Source organism: Balaenoptera borealis (assembly GCF_965194805.1).
Source record: "Balaenoptera borealis genome assembly, chromosome: 11".
NCBI classification, from domain to species: Eukaryota; Metazoa; Chordata; class Mammalia; order Artiodactyla; family Balaenopteridae; genus Balaenoptera; species Balaenoptera borealis.
The window spans coordinates 96,272,424-96,291,634 of record NC_138868.1 but is presented as its reverse complement, the minus strand read 5'-3'; the positions used below and the strand labels follow the sequence as shown (position 1 = coordinate 96,291,634).

Below are 19,211 nucleotides of genomic sequence, written 5' to 3'. Positions count from 1 at the left end.
CCACTTGGCCAGAACAATTCCCAACTCCTCGGCTCCCCATACTCACACATTCTTTGGAGGAACTCTGGAGTATTTCTGTTTTAAGAGTCATTGCCTTATAGTTTAAGTTAAAGGGTAAATCTCTGGCCTCAAACCCTTTTGTCCCCAGAGGAGGTAGATAAGCAAAGAAATGGATTTAATCAACCAGAAATGGAAATGCAGGGCTGCCTTGAAGACTATTGAGCACCTCTCTTTCCAATCCCGTAGGGGCTGCAGCACACACACACACACACACACACACACGTCTGCACCTGTGTGTGCAGGGATTGGAGTAGATGAACCAGTATCTAACTCAGTGCCTTTTGCCCACTGTGTCAAAAAATGTTGGTTGATGAAATTGTTGGTGGTACCTCTAATGCCTGGGGCCTTCCCTTCCTTGAGCTTTGGCGCCCTCGTAGGTAAAATAAAGGTGTTAGCTCTGTGTGGTGTGGTGAGCTCTGTTTGCTATGCTATAACAAAAATACCATAGAGGGCTTCCCTGGTGGCGCAGTGGTTAGGAATCCGCCTGCCAATGCAGGGAACACGGGTTCGTGCCCCGGTCCGGGAAGATCCCACATGCCACGGAGCGGCTAGGCCCGTGAGCCACAACTACTGAGCCTGTGCGTCTGGAGCCTGTGCTCCGCAACAAGAGAGGCCACGACAGTGAGAGGCCCGTGCACCGCGATGAAGAGTGGCCCCCGCTCGCCGCAACTGGAGAAAGCCCTTGCACAGAAACGAAGACCCAACACAGCCAAAAATAAATAAATAAATTTATTAAAAAAAAAAAAAACAAACCATAGACTGGGTGGCTTAAACAACAAACATTTATTTCTCAGAGTTCAGGAGGCTGGGAAGTCCAAGGTGAAGATGCTGGAAGATTTGGTGTCTGGCGATGTTACCGAGTCCAATCTCACTCTGCTCGCCGCAGGACAGGCCACTAAATCGGAGACGAGGTGTTGAGGCAAGGAAGACGACTTTATTCGGAAAGCCGGCAGACGGAGAAGATGGCGGACTAGAGTCTCCAAATAACCATCTTATCGGGGTTTGGATGCCAGTTTCTTTTATAGCACAGAGAGGGGGAGGAGATGAGGAAGTAAAGTAAAAAGGCCATAAGTTTTGCAAATATCTCCTGGCATGGCTAGACTCGGGAAGGGGATGTGTTAATTTCTTCTTTCTTATAGCCACCCACAGGTGGACAGGGTCCGGATGTTTGCCTGAACAAAGGCACTTTGGTTTAACATTCAGGCAGAGGGGCAGTGTTCCCCAAGGCAGGCCATTATGTATAGATAGTATCGTTTTAGTGAACAAGAGCAGCGGAAAGCAAAGGTTAAAGTAAAAGAAACAGATGCAACATGTAGTCAGATTTGGCTCTTCCCTGTTACAGCGAGAGCCTACTTCCTGGTTCATAGACGGCTGTTTTCTTGCTGTGTTCTCATGTGGCAGAAGGGGTCAGGGAGCTCTCTGGGGTCTCTTTTATAAGGACACTAATCCCATTCATGAGGACTTCACCCTCATGACCTAATTCGCTCCCACCTCCAAATGCTATAACCTTGGGGGTTAGGATTTCGACATACCCTTAGAGTGGTATGAGCCCTCAGGACTGCACTACAGAGTAAACACAACCTCTATATGGTGGCAAATGTATGTGTCTTTGTTTCATTTGTGGTTGGAGACAAAGTTGATGCTTTTGTCTCATCCCTCCATTGAGCCACTCAGGTGCTGAATAAATACGAAGTCTCCCTGTGTGCAGGGCTCCGTGTTGTGGGCTATAGGGGCTACGCAGATGAAAGAGACATGATTCCATCCTGAAAAGCTTACACAAACCCAGCATAGGGCTGAACATGGTACCCAAATGCCACAAGCTTCCAGGTTGTGAGCTCTGGCTGCAGTGCCCGCTGTGGGGAGGGAGTGAGAGAAGGTGGGATGGGGAAGGGGGACTGGGGACTGGTCAGCAAGGGCCTTCCCTCTTGATCGAGGGAGTCATATCAACCAGGTTGGTGTGGTAGACAGACAATGCTCCCAAAGATGTCTGTGTCCTAATCCCTAGAACCCGTGACTATCTTACCACACATGGTAAAAGGGACTTTGCAACTGTGATTAAATCAAGCCTTTGAGGTGGGGAGATTACCCTGGATTATCCAGGTGGGCTCTGTTAAAAAAATAAAATTTAAGGGGCTTCCCTGGTGGGCCAGTGGTTAAGAATCCGCCTTCCAATGCAGGGGACTCAGGTTCGATCCCTGATCAGGAAACCAAGATTCCACATGCCGCAGGGCAACTAAGCCCGCATGCCACAACTACTGAGCCCGTGCGCCTCAACTACAGAGCCCAAGTGCCACAAACTGCAGAGCCTACATGCTCTGGAGCCCGCATGCCACAACTAGAGAGAAGCCCACACGCCGCAATGAAGAGTCTGCATGCCGCATCAAAGATCCTGTGTGCTGCAACTAAGACCCAACGCAGCCAAAAATAAATTAATTAATTAATTAAATAAAACAAAATTCAACAGAGTAAATTTGAAGGTCTAATTGGCTTTATTAAGCAATTTATGAATGAGGTAGCATCTAATCTAGCAAATAGTAGGGTGATACTCCGAGGATGTGTACAAAATGGAAGGTTTTTATAGGCAGAAGGAGGGTGGGGCAAGGAAGTTTTTAGCAAGAGAAAAGAAAGAATTCTTTCCAGCCAGGTCATCTTCTTTTGAGGTGAAGGGAATGACAGGGGTCTTATTACGCAGATTGCTTTGCTAGTGCTGATCAGGAAATTTCAGGTTGTCTGTTTAAAGACCACATTCCTAGGAGAGGTTGAAACTGCAATTAGGTCTTGGTTTGCTGTCATGGGGGCCAATGACTTTATTTTGTGCCTGTTGTTTCTTGCTTTTAAGAGCTCAATGTAGTCACAAGGGTCCTCATAAGAGGGAGGTAGGTCCTCATAACAGGGAGTCAAAGGGAGGAGAAGGCCGTGCATGAAGAAAGCAGAAATTGGAGTGATGCAGCCACAAGCCAAGGAATGATGGCAGCCTTGAGAAGCTTAAAGAGACAAGGAAGAGATTCTCCCCTGGAACCTCCACAAAGAACATAGTCTCCACCTTGATTTTAGCCCCATAAGACTCATTTTGAACTTCTGACCTCTAGAACTGTGAAAGAATAAATTTGTTTTGTTTTAAGCCACTAAATTGGTACAGGCACCAAGCAACATTAGGAAACTAATACAGCTGGAAACTCCTCCAGCTGTTATGGTTTCTAACCTAAGGCAAGTTATTCAAATTTTCTACCAGATGCCAGTCTCCTCACCTTTTAAGGAGTTTAACAGTAGTACTTAACTTGTAGGATTTTAAGGATGAACTGAGATAACAAGTGAAGCACCTGCACATAGACAGATTGTTAGGATTGGTATGCCTACAGTCTTATGTGGCGCTCAATAACCCACTCTTGCCTTCCCTTCCTCTCCCCATCCTGGCCTTTCTCAGTACAATTTTTCTTCTTTATCACTCTCCCCTCCTGTAGCTGTGTTACCAGAAGAGGGACCCCTTCCAGGGCCCAAGAGTGGACTCTTGTCTAACTAAATGAATTGTCCTAAGAGACACATGTGTTGACAATGCAAAAGGCTGCTGGGTGTGTGACTTTTTTCTGATTGGTTGGTAGTGAGGTAACAGGGTGAATCTGCCCTTTGGTATTCAGGAAGGTCTCGGAGGCTGAAGCCTTTTTCCTACAAACAAGAAATGGAAGAAGTGGAAAGGACTCGTACCCAGGAGGGCCCCGCAGGGTCCTGCTTGGTTTCAGTTATTGATAAGCTATTAACATTAAAAAATTAGGGACTTCCCTGGTGATGCAGTGGTTAAGAATCTGCCTGCCAATGCAGGGGACAGGGTTTCGAACCCTGGTCCGGGAAGATCCCACATGCCGCGGAGCAACTAAGCTCGTGTGCCACAACTACTGAGCCTGTGTTCTAGACCCCGTGAGCCACAATTACTGAGCCCTCGCACCACAACTACTGAAGCCCACGTGCCTAGAGCCCGTGCTCTGCAACAAGAGAAGCCACCGCAATGAGAAGCCCATGCACCACAACAAAGAGTAGCCCCAGCTCCTTACAAGTAGAGAAAGCCCTCGTGCAGCAACGAAGGCCCAACGCAGCCAACAATAAAATTAATTAATTAAAATAAAATAAAAATTAGTTATCTATTTTATTGTAAGCACGTGTAAAAAATGTTCATTTTGTGTACAACATTTAATGAGGTTAACAAGGGAATCTTTGAGATCCATATGTAGCTGGATGTGACTAAGTTTAGGTTTTAGAAGGTATGCATGAATTTTCTTAGAAGTCTGTCCCTGATTGTTGGAAGTCTGTCATTTCTAACAATGACAGACCCAGAAACACACGTTGTTTTTATACACATATCTTTTTCACAGCTTTATTGAGGTATAACGACGTGTAAGAAACTGCACGTATTTAAAATGTCCAATTTGGTAAGTTTTGACATATCTAGCTACCTGTGAAATCATCACCATAATTAGGATGATAAACATATCCGTCACCCCCACCCCGATTTCCTTATGCCCCTTTGTGATCCATTCCTCCTGCCCCTGTCTGTCCTCCTCTATCCCTTCTTGCCCATTCTCCCTACAGGCAAGCCACGGATCTGCTTTCTATCACTAGAGATCAGTCTGCATTTTTATAATTGTATATAAATGGAATCATGCAGTATGTATTCTTTTTTGTCTAGTGTCTCTCACTCAATATAAGATTCATCCAGGGTGTCAATAGTTCATTCCTTTTTATTACTGAGTAATATTCCATTGTATGGATATACACAGTTTGTTTATTCATTCCCCAGATGATGAACATTTGGGTTGTTTCCAGTTTGAGGCTAGTACAAATAAACTGCTCTGGACATTCATGTAAGAGTCTTTGTATGGAATCTGCTTTCATTTCTCTTGGGCAAATACCTAAAAGAGAAATGGCTGGGCCATATGGTAGGTGTATGTATAACTTTTTAAGAAACTGTCAAACTATTTTCCCAAGTGGTTGTACCATTTTACATTCCCAACAGCAATGTATGAGAGTTCCCTACCAATACTTTATCAGGTCAGCCTTTTTCATGTTACTCATTCTGTTAGCGGTATCTCATTGTGGTTTTAATTTAAATTTCCATAATGACTAAAGATGTTGAGCATCTTCTCATGTGCTCATCCATACATCTCCTTTGGTGAAATGTCTTCAAATCTTTTGCTCATTTGGAAAAATTGTGTTGTTTGTATTATTATTGAATTTTTATAGCTCCTTATTCACCGTGGATCCAAGTCCTTTATAAGACATATTCTAAGATTTTCTCCCTGTCCTTGGCTTCTCTTTTCATTCAACAGTATCTTTTGAAGAGCAGAAATTTTTAATTTTGATGAAGTTCAAATTATCAATTTTTTTTTATGAATGGTGTTTTTGATGTCGTGTCAAAAAAAGTCTTTGCCTACTCTAAGTTCACAAAGATTTACTCTTATATTTTCTTCCAGAAGTTTTGTTGTTTTAGGTTTTACATTTAGGACTATGATTCATTTTGAGTAAATTTTTGTAAATGGTGGATATATGAATAGAAGTTAATACTTTAAAATATGAATAGCCAATTGTCCCAGCACCATTTGTTGAAAAGACCACCCTTTTTCCACTGGAGTGCCTTTGCACCTTTGTCAAAAATTAGTTGACCATATATGTGTGGATTCTTATAAATATTTTAATGTACTCTTTCAAGTATAAAATAAGTGATGTATTTAAAATTGCACATCGTATAAATTCTAAGATTATTTTCAAACAGTTCGTTAACAAATGCTCATAAACGAACACAATAAATTCACCTGTCAACGATTTGTGTAATATTTATAAAGGCACTATTTCTTGCTTTTATTAGTACTTTTGCTGGAATGAGTCATGAAAACCACACCTAGCTAAGCCTTGGGGAAACACACCTCAGCATTTTATAAATGCCTCACAGTAAAAATTTGATATTAAACTGGTGCCTTTCCAATTCTTTAACCCCCTCACTTCTCTGCCTCACTGTTCCAGTGGCAGCAAGCGCCTTCTCTGCATTGCTCTTAGGGTAGGGACCATACGGAGAGAACAAAGAGTCCCTTTCCTGGCTTTTGAGCTCTTAAGTAGCCTTTTGTAAATCTATTGTAGAGGCGATGGTATTGAGAGCCACGGATTTCAATTCTAAGGGCAAGGTGCTTGAGAGAAAAAAGGGTATTTTTGAATTTCAAAAGCTTGGCTTTAAATATCAAAAGCCAAAGCCAGAGGGCTCAGAGCACAGATTTTATATCATAAACCAGACTGTGGAGAATAACAGCCTCTTTCTCAGCCCAAAAAGAGATAAGATTTCAACCAGGGGGTGAGGTGGAGTGGAGGAGGGAGAATTGGAAGGAACTCGATTAAAGTTTAAACTGAAACTGGTGGGTCCCTGGGAAGGGGCTCAGCACTCCATCCACTGAGCCGAGGCTGCCATGTTGACTGGAGCCCAGACAGGCCTGAGGGGCCTCAGGGAGAGGGCTGATTGCCTGACCACCCTGCGTGAAGCTTGCATTCTCCAGAACCACACCTCAGCAGTGTGGGAACAGAGGTTGAAGATGTTTAGGCCTGAAGGGCCCCCAGCCTCCCGGAATCCTTATGCGCCAGTATCAGGTGGGCACTCCTAAGAAGGGCCTGTCGGTGGCCATCAGGGCCAGCAGCCTGGAAGAAGCGTTCTGATTAGGATGAGAAGGATGTGGAGTCAGGGTCACTGACAAGGGGATGTCATTGCTGGACCACAGGAGAGAATCTTGCTTCCCTCTTCCAATGTAAGCATTCCAGAGGCAGCAGGATACTGCTGGAGTGGGAGAAAAATGTGACACTCTTACCGAACCTAACTTGGGTCTACTTGCTGTACAGCAAACCAGTCTACTGATACCAGGTTGTGGTAAAGGAAAGTACAGTGTTTATTGCAGGCACCAAGCAGGGAGATTGAGCAGCTCAGGCTCAGAAGACCCAAGCTCCACAATGGCTTTTAGGGGAGAGTTTAAAAGGGGAGGGTTTAAAAGGCAACGGTTGGGGTGAAGGTTGCAGTTTGTGGATTTCTTCTAACTGGCTGGTGGAGAGGTAACAGGGTGGTGTTTCAGGAATCTTAATCATCAACATTCTGGTTCCAATTAGTCTGGGGTTTAGTGCTTGTGGTCAACGTCCTCCACCTGGGTGGGGATCTTTGTTTCTGCAGAACAACTCAAAAGATATGCATTAGATTGTTACGTATATTCCTTGAGGAGGAACTAGGATTCTGTTTTATTGCTGAACTGTTAACATTACTTTTCTTGCTTAATTGCTTTTCCTTTGTTTCTGCATTCCCTCACTTCCCTAATTAGTAACTGCTTGAGTCTGCTCTTTGGAACTGAGGAAAGACCTTGGAGACTAAAGCCTTTTTCTACAAGACAAGAGACAGGGGACACAGGGGGCCTTTTGTACCCAGGAGGGTCCCCCAGAGGGTCCTGCTCGATTTCAACACCAAATCAAATTATTATTGCCAAATGTTCAAACTGAAACCGTGCATCTCAGATTGGGACTTGAATCCATGCTCTAGGACTCAAACCCAGCCAAAACCTAGATTGGGACTTGAACCCATGGTCTTTTAATTGAGATCGCACACCTGGTCTCAGGATTTAATGAAGCTCAGATTCTTGATGTCTCATTGTGGAAAGAATTCAGTGAGAGACAAAGTGATGGGTAAGAAGTGGATTTATTTAGAGAGAAACACTCTCCACAGACAGAGTGTGGGCCATCTCAGAAGGTGAGAGCGGCACCAGGGTATGCGGTTGTCAGTTTTTATAAGGGTGGGTAATTTCATAGGCTAATGAGTGGGAGGAGTATTCCATCTATTTTGGGGAAGGGGTGGGGATTTCCAGAAATTGGGCCACCACCTACTTTTTGACCTTTATGGTCGGCCTTGGAACTGTCATGGCACCTGTGGGTGTGTCATATAGTGTGCTGATGTGTTACAATGAACATATACTGAAGCTTAAGGTCTAGTGGAAGTCCACCATCTTGGAACTATTTGGTTCTAATCAGTTTATGTTGTGTCCTCGGGCTATGTCATTCTTTTAAAGGCTGTGCCCTGCCCCCTTCCCTCCTGTTTCAAAACATCTGAACGGAGATTGTATTCACAGCTCAAACTGCAAGTGGGACCTTCTATTTCAGAGCTTCTTGACAGGTGGGAGTAGACATGGAGCCCCTCATCTTTCAGAGTGGCTGACTTGGGCCTGGGGCATGCTTGAGCCCCAGGGCAGTGCCCCCAGCTTTGGGTAACTTTGCCTGTCTATCTCACTGTACTATATAAATACTATTTTCTCTTCATGCTTTGATAGAATGCTAGGAAGTTACTTTATTAGTTTTCTACTGCTGTGTAATGCATTACCACAGACTTAAAACAATACGCATTTATTATCTCACAGTTTCCATAGGTGAGGAGCCTGGGCACGGGTTCTCTGCTCAGGGTCTCACAAGGCTGAAATTAAAGTGTCTGCTGTTGTGTTCTCATCTAAAGCTTGGGGGCCTCTTCCAAACTGTTGGCAGAATTCAGTTCCTTGTGGTTGTAGGACTGAGATCCCCATTTTCTTGCTGACAGTCAGCCTGGGTCCTTAGCTCCTAGCAGGAGAGTCTCCATTCAGTCTGCTATGAAGGAACCTTATGTAGTGTGACATACTCACAGGAGTAACTATCCCAGCATATTCACATGTCCTGCCCACACTCAAGGGGAGGGAATTTTACAGAATGTGTGTACCAGCGGGCTACAGTCTTGGAGGTCATCTTAGGACTCTGCCCACCATGGCCACCCAGCTATGGAACATGCCCAGAACCAAGATTATCATCACAGGCAAAGGGAAAACTGCCCCCATGGAATGAATCATACAGGGACAGTGGGAAATAAAAATTTTATGAGTATATCCATGAATTGTTCTTGTTCATAATCCAGTTACATATTTGGGGAAGGGGAAAATTTCCTTTCCCCCTTCCCTTCTTTGGTTCTTTTGGCTGGTCAAATAATTAAAATGACATAAGACAGATTAGCATGAGGAAATTAATATTAATTTGTATGTACAGGAACCCCACATACATGAGAGGTTCAGAGACACAAAGGTAAAATGAGGTATATATGCCATCCTGAGCTAAGGAATGGGAGAGGGGCCTGGGGACCTCAAAGACAGGAGGGTCGTTCACAGGGTACAAGAAGAAGAGCAGATGTTGGGTAATTAGATGTTTGCCGTAAGATGGACCCACCTAGATAAAATTTATCTGTGGGAGTAACTCTTTTTCTGGGAAAAATCCCCAATTCAAATTCTTCTAGGTAGTAGAAGGGCAGTAATTTCTTTTGAGTGCACAAGGTCTTGATTGTCTTTAGCTCAAAATAACACACTTGCCAAAATGGCTTACTGTGGGGAAGCCTGTTCTGAACCCCTATACATGCGACGTAAACATCTTTACTTGGGCTTGGTTTTCATGAGATGGCTCAAGCCTGTCAATCGCAAGTAACCAATGATCCTGTGTAAATAGTGAGGGCTCCAGAATTTCTGCATTGGATGGACTTCAGGGAGGTAACTTGGTTGAAGAGAATGGACAAGGAACTTTTCTTAAGTCACAAACTGTTTTTTTTGTTTTTTGTTTTTTTTAAAATTAATTAATTATTTATTTATTTTTGGCTGTGTTGGGTCTTCGTTTCCGTGCGAGGGCTTTCTCTAGGTGCGGCAAGCGGGGGCCACTCTTCATCGCTGTGCGCGGGCCTCTCACTATCGCGGCCTCTCTTGTTGCAGAGAACAGGCTCCAGACGCACAGGCTCAGTAATTGTTGCTCACGGGCCTAGTTGCTCCACGGCATGTGGGATCTTCCCAGACCAGGGCTCGAACCTGTGTCCCCTGCACTGGCAGGCAGACTCTCAACCACTGCGCCACCAGGGAAGCTCAAGTCACAAACTGTTTTTATTTAGAATGAATGATTAGGGCTTCCCTGGTGGCGCAGTGGTTAAGAATCTGCCTGCCAATGCAGGGGACACGGGTTCAAGCCCTCCCGTGCGACACAACTACTGAGCCTGTGCTCTAGAGCCCGTGCTCCGCAACAAGGGAAGCCACCGCAATGAGAAGCCTTCACACTGCAACGAAGAGTAGCCCCCGCTCGCCGCAACCAGAGAAAAGCCCGCGTGCAGCAACAAAGACCCCAATGCAGCCAAAAATGAAATAAATAAAAAATAAAATAAATTTATAAAAAAAAAAGAATGAATGATTATTGAACTTGCTTTCGGAAATCATTGAAGGGGAAGATGGTAAAGCCATCTCTAAGTAAATTTTTGTATATTCCACCAGTGAATGTATCAGTGAACTTTGGAGAAATATGCCTAACCCTTCTAGATGCATAGATTGAGTTCTGGCTATCCTGGTACATAATATCACTGAGGTTGACACGACGGCATAGTGAGAAGTGAAAAGTGCATCAGAATCACAAGCCCGGGTTCTAGTTCCAGGTCTGTCTGCCTGTGGCTGGCTGTGTGACTTTGAGCAAATCACTGTCCCTCTCTGAGTTTCTATAAAACAAGGGGTTAAGACAAAATGTTTTCCAAGGGCCAGCCCATCATGCTCTTCTCTATGTCCTTGATGCCAAACGCATCCTGGATTTCCCAAAAATCTGAACACTCAGGGACGAGAGACTCCCAGGCTGTCAGGCCATTCTGAAGTCACTTGTCTCTAGATAAGTCAATATTCATTCTGATGCAGCCAGACTGGGCTCTTTTCTGCTTGTGAATGTCTCTACAAAGAGATGCCATGGCCTCTTCCTCTACTCGTATTTCACCATCACCCACACCAGTTCCACTCCTAGGATGATTCCCCATTATCCCACCAAGGCCACTTAGTCGCATATGACACTGTATTACACCAACATCTGAATTAGTAGCTGGAAATGCAGTAAAATTTGTAGCTGCCATAGTGGGCTCGCAGGTTAGGAACTGGGGAGAATACATTTATTCAACAGAGATAAAATTCTTCCAACCAGCATTGCCTAAGTATCTCCTATACAAGGAGCACTAGCTTAGGTCCTGCTAGATATAGATATATAAACACAAAACCCTGGCCTTTGTTCTTAGAAGCTTCTAATCTCTGGGAACAGTGGAGCAGAAAAGCAGAATGGGCTTCTAGGGCTCCCCAGGCCCATTTAACTCCATAGAGAGGACCATCCTCAGGACCGAGCATCCGTTCCAGGTTTATAGGAGCTTGTGGTAAACAGGCTGAGGCAGAGGACTGGGTCCTTAGGGAGCCACCTCCATCTGTGTGATGCTCTCTTTCATGTGCCAACTTGGATAGGCTACAGTCTCCAGTGATTCAGTCAAACACTAATCTAGGTGTTGCTGTGAAGGTCTAATGTAGATGTGATTAAAATACATAATCAGGTGACTTTAAGTAGGGGAGGTTATCTTAGATAATCTGGACAGGCCTGATGCAATCCACTGAACTTAAAGGCAGAACTGAGGATTCCCTTAGAGAAGAAGACATTCCACCCATGGGCAGCAGCTTCAGGCCATGCTCCAGAGCTCCAGCCTGCCCTACACATTTCAGACTTGCCTAGCCAGCCACTACAATCTTGTAAGCCAATTCCTTGCAATAAATCTCTTAATATACACCTCCTACTGGTTCTGCTTCTCTGGTTAAACCCTGACTAATGTAGAGTTTGGTACCAGAAGTGGGGTGAATGCATTTGTGTTTTGCTTGTAGGATGGACATGTATCTTTGGGCATCAGGAGGCAGACTAGTAGGCAGAATAATGTCCCCCAACCTCCACTGAAGACGTCCACACTCTAATCCCTGGAACCTGTGAATATACCATTTAATATGGCAAACGGGAATTAAAATTGCACGTGGAATTAAGGCTTCTAATTAGCTGACCTGAGAATAGGGAGATTATTCTGGATTATTCAAGTGGGTCCAATATAATCATCAGGGCTCTCAGAGGTAGAAGAAGGAGCAAAAGGGGACAAACCAGAGAGATGGCAGCTTGAGAAAAACTTGGCCCAATGTTACTGGTTTTGAGGGTGGAGGAGCTAAGGAAAGTGGGCGGCTTCTAGAAGCTGCAAAAAGCCAGGGAATGGATTCTCTCCTAGACCTTCCAGGGGGGAATGCAGCTCTGCTGACACCTTGGTTTTAACCCAGTGAAACCCATTTTGAACTTCTGACCTCCAGAACTGTAAGAGAACAAATCTGTGCTGTTTTAAGCCACTAAACTTGTGGTAATTTGTTATAGCAGCGATAGGAAACTAATACAATTCCCCTCTCTCTCAGCAGTGAACCATCAACTGCCCCACCGCCATTGCCAGCGGGGTAGGGAATTGTTCTTCCCCTGCCACCCACAGAGCAGCCAGCCCCCCGTCCAGCCTCTGCCTTCCCCCTGCCTCAGCAGCTCCCCCCACAGGGCACTCAGTGCAGTGCTCAGCTCTTTGACACAGCCTTACCCACCCCACAGTCTGGACAAATCTGGAAAGGTCCAGAGCCTGTAGCTGTAGTATTAGAGTTGGAACTTTATCAATATTTGTGGAAAAAAGGGAGGAAGGAAAGGAGTGCAGTGAACACCACCCTATTCTTTACCCTCTCCACCAAGACAGTTCCCACACCAGATGCACTGTCTATTTGTAGGCTATTGACACCAGAAGACACTTAAGAGAAATTATACAAGGCTGCCTCTTATAATTTTTTTTTTAAAAAGTGTTTCACTCTCTCTCCAAGCGTATGAGGCCATTGGGATACTCTAGCTTTATAGCCTCATGTTATTTTGTTATTGGAAGGAAACATTTCTTCAGCTTCACTCGCTTTCTCTTTCAGGAGAATGCATCAAGTGCATGTTTATAACACTCTATGGAAGGAATCTTCTCTTCCCATATGCAGAGCCTAAAAACCCATGACAACTGTCTAGAAGGAGAGCAAGGGGTAAACGGCAGTTTCATTTTTTTCCTTTTTCCCCTTTCCTCCTTTCCTTCCTTCCACAAATATTGATAAAGTTCCAGCTCTGGTTCTGACACTGTTGTAAAATGTGTACTTGTATTCGTTTCCCAAGGCTTCTGGAAAGCATTCATCTCATGTGGAGAGCAGCAGGGCATCAGGGAGTGTCCAGGCTTGGCTCAGTGGACAGCTCCATCCTGCCGTTGAGAACCCAGGTCCTTCCCATCTTCCTGCTCTGTGGTCCCCAGCATGTTGGCCGTGACCCCTCACAGTGGGAGGTGCCCTCCTGCACAGACAGCACAGCCTTCGGTGGAAGACGAGGACACGTCTCTTCCTGTATGTCTCTCTCTATCAGCAAGGAAACCCTTCCTTGAAGACCCCAGCAGATGTCCTCTTATTCCTCACTGGCCAGGTTTGGGTCCCCTGCCCCTTCCTAAATGAATCACTGACAAGGGGAATGAATTTACCATGATTGACTCTGATGAATCCAGACTTACCTTTGCGCCACGTGGGAGAGAGTTGGACGCCTGAGAGACAACTCTGGGTAGGCAACAAACAGCATCTGCTACAGAAGATCTTGTAGTGGCTCTTGCGGGAATTCAGCCTAGAAAGCCTGGTGGCCTGGGTTAAGAGATTACCAGCAAGACAACAGGGAGAAAGAGATTATAAACTATTAAGGAGACAGCATGACCAGAACTTGGTGACTAATCAGGTGAGGAGGTTAGAGAGCAGAAGAGGGTGACCAGGTTTTCGCATGAGCAACTGGAAAGGAGGCCAACTGGGGCAGCTTCTCTCTTGCCTCTTCATTTGCACACTCAGCGAATATTACTAATCGTGTTTCATGAGCCAGGCACTTCCACTGGAGTATTTTTTTTTTAAATAAATTTATTTATTTATTTTTATTTATTTTTATTTATTTTTGGCTATGTTGGGTCTTCGTTGCTGCGTGCAGGCTTTCTCTAGTTGTGGCAAGTGGGGGCTACTCTTCCTTGTGGTGCACGGGTTTCTCATTGTGGTGGCTTTTCTTGTTGCGGAGCACCGGCTCTAGGTGCCTGGGCTTCAGTAGTTGTAGCACGTGGGCTCAGTAGTTGTGGCTCGTGGGCTCTAGAGCCCAGGCTCAGTAGTTGTGACACACGGGCTTCATTGCTCCGCGGCATGTGGGATCTGCCCGGACCAGGGATCGAACCCATGTCCCCTGAATTGGCAGGCGGATTCTTAACCACTGTGCCACCAGGGGAGTCCCTGGAGTATTTTTAGAGATGACATTTTTAGATGAGGAAATGGAGGCTTAACAAAATGAAGCAATTTATCCAAGGTCACTCCACTGGTGAGTAAGCAGTGGGCCTGGATTTGAATCTAGGTCTTCCTGTCTGACTCTAAAACCCATTTTATTGCCACAATTCCATCCTGCCTCTGCTAAATGAGCATAAATCACCGTCTTTGCACCATAAAGAACAAGAGAGGTAAGTACACAAGTAAATATACTAAATGGCAGAATGTGATAAGCACTGAGAAGGAATTAGAAGGAACTAATGTTTTTGAAATCCTACTATACGGATACATTACATCAGTTATCTCTTAATCCTTGTGACAACCCTAGGAGGTGGTTTTACTCTCCGCTCCACAGGTAAAGAACCACTCTGGGCAGACTATAATAATGATCGGGTACTGGGTGACATGCTTTGCGTGTAAGCCTCATGACCACCCATGAAGGATGTGCCTACCCAATTTGAGAGGCCAAGAAATGCTCCCCGGGGCACACAGCTCAGGTCCATCTTGGATCTTTTCATGCCCCGTCACTGGGGTTCAGAGCTTACAAGACATGTCCCTGCTCCTCAACTCACTCGATCCTCTCTAAAACCTCTTGCAGTGAGAATTATTATTATCCTATTTCATAAATTTTCACACTGACATTTTTTCTCACTTTAACATCTCTGACATCGGGATGGGTCTTACAATTGATGGCATGTCATAGTTTAATTGGTAGCATTTACTTTTTTTTCTCAGTGGTAAATAAAACAATGATGGGTCTTAAAATCAACGGTATCTTAGAGTTAAGAAAATACAGAATCATGCCTGTTTTGCAGATAATGAGGCTGAAGTTCAGAGAGATTTGGTGGCTTTTCACGGTCACATGGCTCTGTTGTTGTTGTCAACGCAGGCTGGAGGAGCCATGGGAAAGTCAGGGCCATGCAAAAAGCCACAGTACCCCTGGCCAGAACATCTTCTCTGCTCTCAGGGGATTTGATTTCCAAGCACATCACAGCTTGCCGCTCTCATTTTTCTACAGGGAAAGGAAGCTCTGCCCTGTCCCAGGATGAGCTTCAAAGGGACTCTGTTCCCTCCTCATTCCTCCCCACCACGGGGAGAGCGGGAGTGTGGCTAGGACCAGAGTTACACGCATCTGGGATCAAAAGAGTCCCCATCTCTCCAGAGCACCCAGGGGTCTTGACTGAACTCCAGGTCCGGTCTGCTGAGTGATCAGTTGACAAAATACATCTGGGCAACGAGGAGGTCTCAGTGATCAGCTGTCATCTCCCCTAAACACCCCTGATACATTTTCTCTCTTCATTACCCATGAGGTGTCAACCCTTCCGTGGTGATCCACAACCTGACACACCCGCTTCCCTGTGGCTGGAAGGAAGTCACGCTGCTGGGGAAGGAGGTGGAAGTAGGGAAGGCATCCTGTCTGGAGACCAAGAGAGAGGGAAGAGGAGGGAAAGGAGAAGAAAGCTGCTGGAGGGAAAGGTGTGAACTGGCAGCTGGTGTTGCCTTGTCTTTATACCAAGTCTAATTCCAAAGCTGAGCCCTGGACCCAAAGCCAGGTGTGGGGTGAACCCAGAGAGCACAACGTAGGCATGGCTATGCTTGTCCAGCACCTAGTCCTACACACACACACACAGACACACACACACACACTCACTTGCACACACGCACTGCCTGAGTCAATCTCTTTCCTTGCTTCCTGCCTGGAACTCTCCCCCTGGTTACGAGCAACATATGAGAGTATTTGCTATTCTCTTTTAGGATTTTCCACAGATAATGTGAGATCCCAAGGGTCACCTTACCTAGATGCAATCCTCTACCTCCACTGTATCTATATCTCTTCAGCTCTAGAGTTCCTCCAGAAAAATTCCCAAACTCCTTTGTCTGATATTCAACTCCCCCCTACAATCTAGCCCCTATCCGTATTCCCCAATGTAATAAGCAATACTCTTTAATCTTAATATTGTGCTCTGGTAGAACATATTTCCCAACTGGACCAGAAGCATGCTATACAAAAATTCTACCTCTGTGTCTTTTGTAACTCCATGCTTCTGCCAATAACGCCCTTCTCTTTTGCTGCATCCTGTAGAGCTCAAGTCCTACTTGTTCTAGGGAGACCCTGCCTGGGCCCAGCCTCTAGCTGCTCCTGCCCACAGCTGGAGTGCTGGTCCTTCCTATGAAGGGGAGCCTCAACCTGTGTCCAGGCCAGAGAGAATCAATGAGTGAGGAGGGCTACTCCAAAGGGACCCAGGGGAGAACCCTCCGCAATCCTCTTTGCTGGCCCCACCTCGATGCCATGTACCAGTTCTGATGACATTGTTTATGCACCTGAATTCTAGTTCTGGCAGGAGAGAGCTCTGTCCTGTGTGTCCACCGAGCCTCATTCCATGGTTCAGTTGAATCCCGGTCCTTGAACGTGAGCCTCTACATCTTCTTGGAACTCTCACCCTGGACCAAGATGGAGACAGCTCTGTCCCTTGGTACCTGCTTGTTCACCAGACTGGGCCTCAAATGTCATTATCCTCAGCTGGGTCAGCTTCCGCAGCACCTAGCCCACCCGAGGGGCACGTAAGTGCTGGCTCCCTGCCCCATCCTGCCTTCCCCATCCTGCTCTCAGGGACTGACTCTGCTCTGCTCTGGCAAATCCCAACAGCCCATGAGGCCCTCTGACTGCTGTGGTCACCAGGGCTTTCTCCATGCCATTCTCTTGCTTCTTAAGTGATGAGTATAGGAAGCAATGCTATCTTTGTACAGACATGTCCTGTTCCCTCGACTTCCTTGTACATTCCTTGAGATCAGAGACCCTCTGCCAACCCCCCGCCTCATACGCAGTGGGTGCAGTGAATGCACATTGACGATGCAAATGTTGAAATCCTCAGCAAGTCCTTGCTGATACATCGCCTAAACTCTTCCTTCTCTGATGATTCAGTCCACTCTCTGCCTTCAGCTCCCACTTGTCTTCTTTTTCCTTCTTGAGGATCCCTCTTCCCTTTCTGCCGTCATTCATAATTAACTCTTAGTGGGTTAGATGAGAATTTTCTAGGGCAGGAACTGTGGGTTGCTCATGTCTGTCTCCCAGTGTCTGGCATGGTACCTGTCATAGCAGATAACCGGAGAACAGCTGACTAGAATTGTGAAATTGAGCTCAAGAAACATGTCTTGAGCCCCTAACGTGTACAAAGCATGTGCTAAGTATCTTAGGTTCCAGAAAGATAATAAAACCAAGGTTAGGGTATCTAACCTTCAGGAAACTGGGCAAGGCCAAGGCAATAATAGTTCCCAATTAATTGCAAAAATGTGCCACATGGGTTGAAGTTGCCTTTTAGATAAGGATTATCAACTGGTGAGATAGAGATGGTAGTCTCAGAAGAACGTGGGACTCCTTCATGGTTATTAGGACATGAACAGAATTCTCCATGAGCACTTAGTTGCCCTTTTGGGGACACACAAACCCTTTGCTTCTCTCCTGGTGAAGTTCAAGGTCTTCAATACTGTGACTGGCAGGTCATGGTTAGGGAAAGGCCAAGAGCCACGCACCTTGGAGGACCCCAGCCCCCACTGGCCCCAGCTTTTCCTCTTCCTTCAGGTAAAGAGTGAGGAGTCTGATGGGAGGAGACAGCCTGCCAGTGGCCGCCTGAGTGGCAGCAGGCAGTCTTGTCAGCCATTACCCTGCTGGAGTAATCCTCGAACCCGCGCGCCTCTTCATTTGATCTGCCCGAGTCTGCAGGAGACCGTCAAATGCTTTTGGCTAATATCATATGCACGCATAATTAGATGGCAGCAGTTACCATCTGGGTTCCTAGCTCTTGTTCCAACATCCAGGCCCTGGGCAAGGAGCTGGTGGGAGTGAGGAAGGGAGGTCTCCCCGAGCCCTGCTCATCCTCTGTCAGCCTCCCAGAGAGCAGATTGGAAGCCTGGAGCCTGGGACTGCAGCCCCGTGCAAGGACAGCGATGATCAATGAAGAGTGACAACGGGCAGGTGGCAGAGGGGATCTCGCCACGGTAGTGTCTCTGCCAGCTCGTGGGTTGGCATGGCACCGCGGGCCGGTGGGTTGCCATGGGCATGGGGGATGAAGGTTCGTGGGCAGCCCTTGTATCAGAGAGGAAGCCAAGAGTAGGTTGGAGGGTTCTCAGAGCAGTGGCGGGGCCGATGAGATGCCACCTGCCCCGCCCCTGGCACCGGGTTCTTCCACTTCCCGACTGCTGGAGCTCCCTGTGGTGCCAATGACACAGGCATATGCTTGGCCAGGCCTGGCTGACATTTTCCTGAGGCTGGTGCTCAGGCTTCCCGGATGCGCAGGACAGGTGGAGATGAAGGGAATCAAGGCAGCCTTGGGGGGAGGCTCTTCGGTGCCGAAGAGGCTGAAAAGCGTGGACAAGCATGGCCCCAAGCCCTCAGACATTTCCTTATTTTGTAGCCCTTGATGTGGGGAGGGTCCAGCAAGAGCAGGTTGGTACAGTCCCATGCAGCACATGCCACCTGCTGTGCCCACGTTTAATCAACCAGTCGATTCAAGTGGGCATCCAGCAGCTTCTGCCCAGAGGCGGTGAGACAGCACCTAGTGGAAAGATCATTCATGGCCTTTGGAGTAGGTGGGGCTGGGTCTGAAGCCCAGCTCTGCCTTTTCCAGCTGAACGCCCTGGGTTAAGTTATTTAACTACCCTGTGATTCTTGCAGCAAAATGAAGTTGTGAGGACTGAAGGGGTACCTGGCACATAGATACTCAGAAAATGTTGGCTTGATTTTTCCTTTCCTTCAGTGTAGGATTGCATCTGTTAAGGCTTCTGCATTTTCTGTTCTTTCCTGATTGGCAAAGGAATAAAGTGAAAAAGAAAGTCATAGCCCCTAGAGAGCTCTAGGCTCAGCTGTTTGGCTTCAGGAGACTGTGTGTGGTCCATTCTGGCCAAAGAACCACCCAGCACTTCCAATGACCTGTTCTCCACTAC

At 46.3% G+C, this 19,211-nt stretch overlaps 1 long non-coding RNA gene across 12 annotated transcripts in view; it reads left to right on the top strand.

Moving 5' to 3' along the window:
• The window catches only part of LOC309604815, a 338,151-nt gene that overhangs the window by 234,528 nt on the left and 84,412 nt on the right, over positions 1–19,211 (top strand). For 9 of the 12 annotated variants that reach the window (XR_014231068.1, XR_014231069.1, XR_014231070.1 and 6 more), the window contains one exon: positions 12,882–18,266. This is a non-coding gene — a long non-coding RNA (uncharacterized lncRNA). The remainder of the gene's footprint in view (positions 1–12,881; positions 18,267–19,211) is intronic. The other 3 variants (XR_014231071.1, XR_014231073.1, XR_014231072.1) reach the window with 3 other exon arrangements.